This window comes from Nerophis lumbriciformis, linkage group LG17, assembly GCF_033978685.3.
Source record: "Nerophis lumbriciformis linkage group LG17, RoL_Nlum_v2.1, whole genome shotgun sequence".
Taxonomy (NCBI): domain Eukaryota; kingdom Metazoa; phylum Chordata; class Actinopteri; order Syngnathiformes; family Syngnathidae; genus Nerophis; species Nerophis lumbriciformis.
The window spans coordinates 34602925-34616413 of NC_084564.2; the positions used below are offsets into that span (position 1 = coordinate 34602925).

Consider the following 13489-nt stretch of genomic DNA (forward strand, 5'->3'; position numbering starts at 1 on the left):
TCTTGTACTATTATATGCAAAAACCAACTTATTCAGTGAGTCTTTCCAGCTTGATTTCTCTTTTTCTGTCAGTGTTCTCAGCATCTGTATGAGTGTACGATTAAAACGTTTGACTTGTCCATTTCCTTCAGGGTGGTAGGGCGTTGTTCGCAAACCTAACACTCCAGAGGTCTTTTTCAGCTGTGCTGTGAGCTGGTTTTGAAATTCACCACCTTGATCATGATGGATACATTGAGGGAATCCAAATTTCAGTGCATAATCATTGAAAAGTTTATGTGCCACTGTTTTTGCTGACTTGTTGGTTGTAGCGTATGCTTGGGCAAATCTTGAGAAATGGTCAAAAATTACCAAAATGTACTCATACCCGCCTGCACTCTGGTCAACATGTAGAAAATCAATGGAGACTAACTCAAAGGGCTGAGTTGTGACAATGTTGGTTATGGGTGCCTTAATCTCTCGGCTGGGCTTCTTCTTTTTCAAACATGAACAGCTTCGAGACACATAGTGTTGAATGTCCTGTTGCATACAGGGCCAAAAGAAGCGTTCTCTTACCAACGAGGTGGTTCGGTCAATTCCTTGGTGCCCCATATCATCATGCAGCTCCTTCAGAACAGTTGCTTTGTACTTTTCTGGCAAAACGAGCTGTGTTCGTGTAGCTGTTTTTCGACGCAGGATGCCGTCATCATCCAAGGTAAGTTTTTCCCATTCACTCATCAGTCTTTTACTCTGCACACTGAATGATTTTAACTGTTTGTTTTCAGGTCTCTTATTTAACTGACGACACTCCATCACTGGGCCGATATTTTTATCTTCCTTCTGAGCATGACAAATCTTCGCTAGCGAGAGAGGCTGATGTTCTGGCTTGTTGATGTCTTTACACTGAGCAGACAGAGCCAACCACACTGTGTTAGGATTTGGGTCCTCAATTGACTGTACAACTGCTTGTACCGAACGAGATGACATTTCCTCAGTACAGTCTTTAAACATTGTCTCAATATCCAATGGCATCCTCGAGAGTGTGTCGGCATCAACGTTTTCTTTTCCTGGCCGGTATCGAATGGTGAGGTGAAAATCCGCTAATTCAGCAACCCACTTGCATTTAGTTTAGCTGTAGACAAGACATATGTGAGCGGATTATTATCCGTGTACACAGTGCATGATGAGCTGATCAAATAGTCCCTGAATTTTTCACACACGGCCCACTTAAGGGCGAGGAACTCTAGTTTTCCCAGAATGAAAATGGTAGTTCTTCTCGGATGTGGTGAGGGCTCTGGATGCATATGCTATTACACGCAGTTTTTCTTCCTGTTCCTGATACAAAACTGCACCCAGGCCCAGGTTGGAAGCGTCTGTGTGTAAAACAAAAGGTTTGTTAGTCAGGAAAGGCAAGGATTGGTGGTTCAACTAAGTGGTCCAACAGTTCCTCAAGTAAGTGTTGATGTTTTTCTGTCCATACAATGGGCTGGTTGGATGGCGCGCCATTGTGTTTTCTTTTAAGCTGTCTTGTTCTTTTAGCACGTTCGTCAGTCTTTTGTACATCAGCAGGGGTTCTCATGAGGTCGTAGAGAGGGGCAGCGATTTGAGAAAAATCCCGAATATACTGACGGTAATAACTCAGGAGACCCATGATAGCTCTTAATTCTCCCGCATTGGTTGGTGGCTTGTTTTTTAGGGCTCTGACAGCTATGGTGTCAGCAGGGTCCATTTTGCTACCCTCTGCTGAAATGACCCGCCCAAGATAGCGAACCTCTCGTCGAAACATCTCACATTTGGACGGCTTCAACTTTATACCGTTCTCTCTCAGTCGCCTCAGCACAGTTCTGACATTTTCAACATGGCTTTCAAATGACTGACTGAACACAAGGACATCGTCAAGATATGGTACACAAATGTCATCTCGAACCCCCTCAAGACATTCTTCCATGCACCTCTGGAAGGCAGCCGGTGCATTCATTAGGCCAAAAGGGATTCAAATCCATTCATATAAACCCCAGGGGGTCACAAAAGCAGTGAGGGGGTGACTCTCTTCTGCCATGAACCCCTGGTGTTAGGCTTTCCCTTGGTCTAAGAGTGAAAACCAGGAGTTGCCACCCAGGCCATCCATGATGTCCTGCACCCTGGGGATGGGCTGACGGTCTGGTACAGTCTTACGATTTAACTCACGGTAGTCTATACACAGTCGTAAGCTCCCATCCTTTTTTCGGACACACACAACTGGGGACGCGTAGGGGGAGTTTGATTTGCGCACCCAACCTTGTGTGATGAGATCATGTAGGTAGCTTTTCATTTTCTGATACAGTGGTTTTGGTACAGAGAGGTAGGTCTTGGCCACTGGCTCTGTGTCTTTCAGTGAGATGGTGAGCTGCAGATTCTCAATACAGCCGATGTCGTCATCAGAGTTTGAGAAGGAGCCTGACTCTTCTTTTAACATTTGTTTCACTATTTCTTTTTCAGGTGAGCTGAGATGATCCAAGTTGACTGGGGCATCCCATTCACCACCAGAAGCTTCTTCATTCCTTACTCCCACATTACTCACTGTTACTGGAGGGGTGGTGCAGGGCCGTTCAAAGACTGTCGCTGGATAAACTGCTTGAACTTCCCAATAACAGTTCTGCCAGTGAGCACGATGTCATGATCTGTTGGGTTTTGCACGTCGACAAGTATGAATGGTTTTGCAGCCTTCCTCAACATCACAACAGTGTCAGTAAACTCAAGGCCCTCTGGCCATTGTGGATTAACACTAGGCTCAAAGATCAGCGTTGTCTCCTCTTGTAAAGGTGCAGTCAAAACTCGACACCCTACTTTTACAGAGGTGTGTCTGGGGATGTGCACTCGCTCTCTGGTCGTCTTAACTACATACTCATGAGGTTGCTGCTCAGCAGTAATTTGCTCTTAAAAAACTTCAGCCTGATCCATCCCATAGCCAGGAAAAGCTGCTTGGACAGTTTTGATTATCTGCTGTTTATTGGTGGCATTATCCTGCTGCAGTTTAGTAGCAACTATCAGTCCAATCACATTTGAGCCAATGATAGGTTGAGAAACACTGTTACCTTTAATGATCAGGGTGGGAACAATGACCTCTGCTGAAGGGACTTCATCTGAAGCTAATTTAAATGTCAACTCTATCCATCCTGTGTATGGCATGTCTCCCCCATTAGCTGAAATAAAGTTTAAAGTTTCATCAGCTTCAAGAAGTTCAGAAATGTCCCTTAATGTTACATGTGGTAAGTGCTCTGTTTTCCATTGTTCACTCACTACACAAGTGTGAGCCAGAGTCCCACAGAGCTCTAACCTGCTGACCTTGAATATGGCAGTCAATTAAATATCTCCTTCCAACTAATGGAGCGACTTTAACCTGTTTTCTCTTTTGTGGTGTAGTTCGGACTGTATTGCATGAGGTTGTTGTACATTGATTCCTGTGGACTTCCCAATGTTCATGTTGACATGTTTTCGAACAGTATAACACACCTTTACATGTTGCACATTGTCTCAGCCTCACATTTCTTCCATGTACACCACACTTTGCACAAATTTGGGGCACGATTGATGAGACGGTCACTCCCTGTCCCGCTGGGGTGACCCTTGCCCGTTTAAACCACTCCCTCTGAATGGACCTGATCTTCCCATTCTGCAACCAGCTGCGAAGTGTTCACTACTGCCACACTTGAAGCAGTGAATGCAGTCTTCAGTGTTTGTCTGCTGGAAAGCATAACATCTTGCTCTACGGCGTGGTGCAGGTGTGGGCGGGGCATATTGATTGCCAAACCTTTGGTTGAGTTGAGGATAGCAGTGTTGTGCTGCGGGGGCAGGAGTGGCCCCGTGTCTCTGTGGTGGGTGATAGTGAACTGGTGCTGACTGATGTGGAGGGCAGTCTGGTGCAGCGGATGGATCTGGGTGCTGTCTGGGGAAGTAAGAGGGCTACTGCATAGACTCTTTAATGGAAGCCACTTCAGCTTTAAGATCTTTTAAGAGGGACATGTTAGCTTTCATCTCCTGCAGTTCTGTGAGAATATCAGTTTGATTCTTATTGTGACTTGACTGGCTTGTTTTCTCCTTCTTTTCAGCTGGAGTGTGGTCAGACTGAGCAGAGTGAACAGCTACAGGTCGCTGTGGTGTTGTCATTTTTTTCTTGTCTTGCCTCTCACTTTCGTAGGCACATGCAGTATTCAGTTTCTCAAACAGGAGTTCATCAGAAACACGAGCTGGCTCTAGATATGGCTGGAGATCCCGTTTGATATTATCATTCTGCAAGCCAGTCATAACTGAGTGAAGGAACATGTTCTGCACTAGCACTGGGTCGTACCTTAAGCCTGACTACGCCTCCTGTGAGGCAAACAGAATATTCTGTCTTAGATCGAGAGCACGGATGAGGAAGTTTTGAGAAGTCTCTTTTGTGCCTTGGACTTCAGATGACAGCTGCTTATATAATTCTGTGGCACTCTTTTCTTGGTAATGACAGCGGAGTATTCTTCTCAAAGTCGGTAACGTGAGGTCACTTTTCTCCTCTAAGTAGCTGCGTAACTGCATTCCTGGAACAATGGCTCTTATGACAGCATCAACAATTTCAGTCTCTGGGAAACCTTTGAGGAGGCCATGCTCAATCTGTCGGGCTAAGCTGGAAAATGTGAGGCGGTCTTTTTGTCCTGGTTCTCCAATTTGTCCAGCTATTTTAAATTCTTTGTGCCAGGAGATAGGGGTTTGACCTGGAACTGGTTCTTTTAGCTCTTCCTTTGGTGCTACCTTATTACAGATCTTGTCTACTTTGATTTGAAGGAGAGGAGCTCTGCCATTCCCATATCCTCGAGTTGCTCTAACTCCTCTCTCTGCAGGTGGTTACTTATCATTGTAATTAACGATGCTCTATTTTTTCCTTCCACATGTCAAAGAGCATCTCCAGCAATAGCAAGAGAGACACATAGTTCTTTTAGATTGTCTGCTGACAGTTTACATAAAAGTCCAATTATTTCCAACTGCAATGTCTCTGTCTCAGTTGACTCCATTATTGCTGTGGCAACGACTCAGTGTACTGTTGCAGTGGTAGTTTGTGTGCTAAACCTTGGCAATGGCGCTGCTGGTGCCTTAAGTTCACCTCAGATTGCTTGTGCTGTGTTGTAGACACTCCAACCGTCACCGTTTCAGTCACTGGATGCTGCCTCCCTGGGTAAGTTGAACGGGACTGAATGAGAGCTGGGGACGTCTGTCGCTGGCAGAAGTCGAACCTCGTCTCACCCGATCCCAGCGGTGCCTCCAAAATATTACACCCCTGTAGAGGGGGGGATATTGAACAGAAACACGGACCCGATGATGACTTGAAGTATTTTCTAAACAAACATTAGAATGTTTTTAACACAGATTACTATTTTTTTCATTTGTCTTTTTAGACTCTTCTGCACCAGGCAACAGTAATAGATGGCAGATCACCTTATCACAGCTTTTTTGTCTTCATACCCTTTTTTAAACTTTGTAAAGTAATTAGTTATGATGTACTTTCTCCCTTTTTTTCTTACTTTTACCAGATACTATAATGAATTAAAGCTTTGTTTTTCTTCCTTCCTGTTTACTGCCTGCATGTTCACATTTACAGCAATTTTATAACTACTACACAGACACACAAATTAGTACACGTACACGCAAATTGGGTTACACGTGCACAGATTTAAATACACATTTGCAAATAATTTTGCAACAATAATACTGCCATAGTTACTTAAGAATTTCCTGTGCAGTTACGATGTCATTATGGTGACCCTTTGACCTAGGGTTGTGCTGATACCAATATTGCTATCGGTACCAAAATGTATTTCAATACTTTTCTAAATAAAGGGGACCACAAAAAATTGCATTATTGCCTTTATTTTTACAAAAAATCTTAGGGTACATTAAACATATGTTTATTATTGCAATCAAAGAACAATTGTGTCCTTAAATAAAATAGTGAACATACAAGACAACTTTTCTTTTATTAGTAAGTAAACAAAGGCTTCTAATTAGTCTGCTGACGTATGCAGTAACATATTGTGTCTATAAATAAAGTTGATTTGATTTGATTTGATATTCTATTATTTTGTCTAAATTATGAGAGAAACGCTGTACAAATGGATTATTAATCCACTTGTTAATTTACTGTAAATATCTGCTTATTTTCCGTTTCAACATGTTGTATCTACACTTCTGTTAAAATGTAACAATCACTTATTCTTCTGTTGTTTGATACTTAACATTAGTTTTGGATTGACCTGCTGCTATACTCTGTCTCATGTGCTCAATGTTTCCTTACCATTATTGCTATGTTGTCTATTACCAATGTTGGTATACTTATTATTCCTACATTGTTGATACAAATTATTGTTACAGTGTAATAATTATTGTTACCTGTGGTAATGCCACTTTGATACAACATCTGTATTATAACTATTAAACAAAGTAAGAGTGAAACTCATGTGAATAATCACTGAATGGAGAACTGGGGGTGGAGTTAAAGGGGAACATTAGCACAATTTCAGAAGGGTTAAAACCATTAAAAATCAGTTCCCATTGGCTTATTTTTAAAGGAAACTAACAACTATGAACTAGATTTACAGCATATGAAATACATTTGGCAACAACATGCACTTTGAGAGTGCAGACAGCCCAGTTTTCATCAATTAATATATTCTGTAGACATACCCTCATCCGCTCTCTTTTCTTGAAAGCTGATCTGTCCAGTCCAGTTGGAAATGCATCTGCTTTGCGTGTCGCAGGATATCCACACATTCTTGCCATCTCTGTCGTAGCATAGCTTTCGTTGGTAAAGTGTGCAGAGCAAACGTCCAATTTCTTGCCACTTTCGCATCTTTGGGCCACTGGTGCAACTTGAATTCGTCCCTGTTCGTGTTGTTACACCCTCCGACAACACACCGATGAGGCATGATGTCTCCAAGGTACGGAAAACAGTCGAAAAAAACGGAAAATAACAGAGCTGATTTGACTCGGTGTTTGTAATGTGTTTGAGAAAATGGCGGATTGCTTCCCGATGTGACGTCACGTTGTGACGTCATCGCTCCGAGAGCGAATAATAGAAAAGCGTATAATTCGCCAAAATTCACCCATTTAGAGTTCGGAAATCGGTTACAAAAATATATGGTCTTTTTTCTGCAACATCAAGGTATATATTGACGCTTACATAGGTCTGGTGATAATGTTCCCCTTTAAATAAGTTATCTTCTTCCCACTCCCTTTTAGGCAAAACTGGACAATCATGCATTACATACTATACATTACCTTTTGCACTATATTAATTTATATTATTATGTGTTGTCAACTTTGTAGTTTTTTATGTCATTGCCTGAAAAAATAAATAAATGAAAAAATGAAAATGATGATACCACAAATTTAGGTATCGATCTGATACCAAGTACAAACCCTGTTTCCATTTGATTTGGGAAATTGTGTTGGATGTAAATATAAACGGAATACAATGATTTGCAAATCATTTTCAACCCATATTCAGTTGAATATGCTACAAAAACAACATATTTGATGTTCAAACTGATAAACATTTTTTTTTTTTGCAAATAATCATTAACTTTAGAATTTGATGCCAGCAACACGTGACAAAGAAGTTGGGAAAGGTGGCAATAAATACTGATAAAAGTTGAGGAATGCTCATCAAACACTTATTTGGAACATCCCACAGGTGAACAGGCAAATTGGGAACAGGTGGGTGCCATGATTGGGTATAAAAGTAGATTCCATGAAATGCTCAGTCATTTACAAACAAGGATGGGGCGAGGGTCACCACTTTGTCAACAAATGCATGAGCATATTGTTGAACAGTTTAAGAAAAACCTTTCTCAACCAGCTATTGCAAGGAATTTAGGGATTTCACCATCTACGGTCCGTAATAACATCAAAGGGTTCAGAGAATCTGGAGAAATCACTGCACGTAAGCAGCTAAGCCCGTGACCTTCGATCCCTCAGGCTGTACTGCATCAACAAGCGACATCAGTGTGTAAAGGATACACAGGAACACTTCAGAAACCCACTGTCAGTAACAACAGTTGATCGTTACATCTGTAAGTGCAAGTTAAAACTCTCCTATGCAAGGCGAAAACCGTTTATCAACAACACCCAGAAACGCTGTCGGCTTCGCTGGGCCTGAGCTCATCTAAGATGGACTGATACAAAGTGGAAAAGTGTTCTGTGGTCTGACGAGTCCGCATTTCAAATTGTTTTTGGAAACTGTGGACGTCGTGTCCTACGGACCAAAGAGGAAAAGAACCATCCGGATTGTTATAGGTGCAAAGTTGAAAAGCCAGCATCTGTGATGGTATGGGGGTGTATTAGTGCCCAAGACATGGGTAACTTACACATCTGTAAAGGCGCCATTAATGCTGAAAGGTACATACAGGTTTTGGAGCAACATATGTTGCCATCCAAGCAACGTTACCATGGACGCCCCTGCTTATTTCAGCAAGACAATCAACGTGGCTTCATAGTAAAAGAGTGCGGGTACTAGACTGGCCTGCCTGTAGTCCACACCTGTCTCCCATTGAAAATGTGTGGCGCATTATGTATCTAAAATACCACAACGGAGACCCCCGGACTGTTGAACAACTTAAGCTGTACATCAAGCAAGAATGGGAAAGAATTCCACCTGAGAAGCTTAAAAAATGTGTCTCCTCAGTTCCCAAACGTTTACTGAGTGTTGTTAAAAGAAAAGGTGATGTAACACAGTGGTGAACATGCCCTTTCCCAACTACTTTGGCACCTGTTGCAGCCATGAAATTCTAAGTTAATCATTATTTGCAAAAAAGTTTGAACATCAAATATCTTGTCTTTGTAGTGCATTCAATTGAATATGGGTTGAAAAGGATTTGCAAATCATTGCATTCCGTTTATTTTTACATCCAACACCATTTCCCAACTCATATGGAAACAGGTTACAGGATCATACATTGGTCATGATTTAAGTTCTCATTTGTCCAGGGACATATTTCCTGAATTAAAAGAAAAAAGATTTTGTGACGATAAAAAATATTGATGTAATCATAGTAGTATCGACTAGATACGCTCCTGTACTTGGTATCATTACAGTGGATGTCAGGTGTAGAGCCACCCAGTGAACAACAGTGTGTAGTGAAGCATGTTTAGTAAGAAACTCACTTTATTCGTCGCCCTGGAGGCGAGGATTAGTGATTTAGAAGTACTAAAACACTGCAGATTATGGACGGACATTAGCCGCTAGCGAGCTAGCCATTTCTTAAAGCACCTCTTCCTGAAGGGTTTCAGTGTTATAACTTCACCTTTATCTTTAGTTTTTAGACCAACATGTGTCCGTTCTCCCTTTTCTGTTTACACACTGTGTTGCTTGTAAGTACTCCGTGTGTGTGCGCTGCCGAACATGCTCCTCTGCTTGTAAAACCAGCAATGTCACGATGTGACGACGCACCGTCTTGTCTGTAAAAAATAATATGGTGAACTGGTACTTTTCAAACAGAGTATAGTATCGTTTTTGATTCATTAGTACCGCGATACTATACTAGTACTGGTATACCGTACAAAAATACTTTGACCCCAAATATCAATTTTTCTGGATTATTGATGTCGATTTGGGATTACGGACAATCTTGATTGCTTTTTTTGGAAACACAAACCTTCAGGATCTTTGGTGCTTCTTGGATCAGGGACTGGACTTGCTCGCTTTTGGGAAAGCGCTAAGCCGCGATCGGTGCACAATAATTATCGGTCCAATATTAGGAATTATGACATCACACCAATTAATTCAATAAATGATAAATGGGTTGTACTTGTATAGCGCTTTTCTACCTTCAAGGTACTCAAAGCGCTTTGACACTACTTTCACATTTACCCATTCACACACACATTCACACACTGATGGAGGGAGCTGCCATGCAAGGCGCTAACCAGCACCCATCAGGAGCAAGGGTGAAGTGTCTTGCTCAGGACACAACGGACATGACGAGGTTGGTACTAGGTGGGGATTGAACCAGTGACCCTCGGGTTGCGCACGGCCACTCTCCGACTGCGCCACGCCGTCCTAGCTCATAAACTTCTTCATGTGCTATTTGCACCAAATGTTGTGCGCACAAAAAATCATCGTGCTTCAACACATCAAACACCATCAGCCACCAGAAACGCCAATATCTTTATGATCATGTTTCAAAAGCCTAGGAAGAAGCCTGCTGCTAAAGGAGCTTCCCCAAAGCCAGCCATGAAGAAAGCGCTGGAGGTTGTTCTTTTGGCCTCAGCGTTTGAAAAGTGCAAAAAGCTTGGCAGAGGTAACCCGAGGGCTAAAGTAATTTCTGATTTTATCATGGACAACCTGCCCTTGACTATCTTGAAGATACTGGCTTTTGTCAACTAATCTACAGGTGAAGTTTGTCAAATCCACTTTTCTTTGACTCATTCTTACCTCCAGGTGTGCACAAACTACAGTTTATAATCTATATTGTTGGTCAAATTTAGATTTAAGTTATTGGTTGTCATGTCTTGAATATTGGTATCTGCTTCAAAAATAATATATTTAGCATCCTTAATTATTTTGTATTTGGGAAACATTTATTAAAAACGCGGTCACGCTGTTGTTTGTGCTTTTTGCGCAACAAAGATATTTTTCTGGATTGTTGATGTCGATTTTGGAATACGGACAATATTGATCGCTTTTATTGGAACACAAACCTCAGGATTTTTGGTGCTTCTTGGATCACAGACTGGACTTGTTCGCTTTTGGGAAAGAGCTAAGCCACTAGCGAAGCGAAGGCGGGCTCGATCCTGTTGGACCAGACTCGCCATAGCTGACTTGTCAGGGCCAACATGTCCCCCAAGAGAAACCCACAAGAAGTCGAGGAAATCACTCAACTTTTTGGCTGAAGATCACATCGCATCAAAAGCAACTTTTTGATCTCCTGCACCCATGGCAACAAGGAACACAAAAACAGGGGTGCTGAAACGGAAACAAGGGAATCCTAAATTTAAACAAAAAATGCTCCGGGCTACGGATCATCACAGTACCTCCCCCCCTTAAGGGACGGATTCCAGACATCCCAAGAAAAAAAACCCAGAACCAGTTCAAAGTCACGGGAGGGCGGAGGGAGGACTTGGTTGTGGGTCGCCATGCCAAGTGTCCCCGAATCCAACTGGGACAAGTCAGGTGGCGGCGGCGAGTCGAACGCCGCCCAACTGGCGAGGAGGTCGTCCACGGAACGGCCATATGTGTGACCGATGAAGAGGCGGACGTGAGTGGCGCCAGAACCTTAGCAGCCGTAGAGTTTTACGCCCAAGTCCTGCGCGTCGCCGCTGTTGGTGGAAGGGGCGTCCATGAATTGGCCACTGAGGGAGCCACGTGCGGGCGCCTGGTGGCTGCTTGGAGGTCGCGGAGGCGACGATGCAGGAGACGATGACGGTGCCGTGGGACGATATTTATCTGGATTATTGATGTCGATTTTGGATTACGGACAATCTTGATTGCTTTTTTGGAACACAAACCTTCAGGATTTTTGGTGCTTCATGGATCAGGGACTGGACTTGCTCGCTTTTGGGAAAGCGCTAAGCCGCTAGCGGAGCTAAGGTGGGCTAGATCCCGTTGGACTGGACTCGCCATAGCTGACTGGTCAGTGCCAACATGCCCCTCAAGAGAAACCTACAAGAAGTCGAGGAAATCACTCGACTTCCTGGCTGAAGATCACATCGTAGCAAAAGCAACTTTTTGATCTCCTGCATCCATGGCAACAAGGAACACAAAAACAGAGGTGCTGAAACAGAAACAAGGGAATCCTAAATTTAAACAAAACATGATCCGGGCTTCAAAGTCACAGGAGGGTGCAGGGAAGACTTGGTTGTGGGTCGCCAGGCCAAGTGTCCCGAATCCACTGGGGATGGGTCAGGTGGCAGCGGCGAGTCGAACGCCGCCATAACTGGCGAGGAGCGGCCATACCTTAGCAGCTGAAGAGTTTTACGACCAAGACCTGCGCGTCGCCGCTGTTGGCGCAATGGGCGTCCGTGAATTGGCCACTGAGGGGCCACGTGCGGGCGCCTGATGGCCAGCTGGAGGTCACGGAGGCGGCCATGCAGGAGATGATGTATTGTTTTATAGTTTGTAATGTAAGGTCTGCTGTATTAGACAAAATGAACAACCATAAAAAAGAAGAACCAGTACAATAACTCGCAATCAAATGTAATGCAAAATTGAGACACAAATATTTGTGCTGTTTTTGGTTAACTGTGACATTATGTTCACCTGCATAATCCAGTACAATAGCTATATCAATAATTCAGCCTTTACAAAGACAATAATTGACACTGTCAGAAAGGTATTTACTGGAGTGGATGCCGCCTGAGCATGCCTGGCATAGACAAACAACTGTGCAGTCTTCCAACAGGGATCAGGTGAAAGATTACCTTGGGATTGGGATGTTTTTTATTTAAATCGGCCAGTCAGCAGCAATAACAATCTGCTGGACTGGAGCACAACACACACCTGGGATGCACTTAAACGTGTTATTGTGTCTGTTGAGTCACAACAGTTGACTTTGTTCCCAGCAGGCCGAGGGGCAGGCGGGCAAGCAAAGACAAGTAAGAGTTTCCAATGAGATTGATGACAAGCGAGCCCGAGGCTGCAGACTCACATGGCTCACCAACAATTAATTTTGTTTTAGGTTTTAATTAAAGGCCTGCGCACCTCTTTCAAAACAAGCTAATTGGCCGACTTTAGCTTTTCCAATAACAAATTACAAACAAAATAAAAAGATGCCTAAAAACCAAGTGGAAGAAGTCAATAATATGTTAATGTTTAGTTTTATTCATTAGTAATACATGGAGAAGAGTGTGCATTGTTTTTTCGTGTAAATAATTCAATAAGCCAAATTTATTTACAACTATTGAAGTAAATTGAAATAAAATGTACCTTTAGGCATTAAAATTATTATATAACCAACTCAAGAACTCCCTCATTACGCACCCCATCCAGCTGTAGAATCACTCGACATACAGCAATAGCTGACATTTGTCTATTACCTGATCGCTTCTATGTTAGCTACCTCTCTTTGTTTATAATGTATATTTTCTGCTGGATCTACGCTCTATTTTTTCTGTTACATGTACTGTAATATTGTACATGGTAATTGGGATTTGTTATCTATTGTATATATCATATACAAATATAATATAATACTATAATATATCAGTATATATTATATACAGTATATATAATATGTAAATATTACATATATGTTATATTTTATATTGCTACTATGGTACATTTTTAGTCTACTTTATACCTTTTGTTTTCGCCCTCTTTTTGTGCCCTTGTGCGCAATATTCTTTCCATTCTTATCCTTTCCATCATTTGTAACTGAGCTACTGTGTGGAACAATTTCCCTTGTGGATCAATAAAGTTTGTCTAAGTCTAAGTCTAAGTACTACAATTAATGTATTTAAGACTTTCATTCAAATTAATAATCCATTAATTCACGCATCCATCTGGTATACT

The 13489-nt window shown here is 42.3% G+C and overlaps 1 protein-coding gene across 3 annotated transcripts in view; it reads right to left on the bottom strand.

Moving 5' to 3' along the window:
• Positions 1-13489, bottom strand: part of LOC133614829 (extracellular calcium-sensing receptor-like) — a 145118-nt gene that overhangs the window by 36395 nt on the left and 95234 nt on the right. The window lies entirely within an intron of this gene.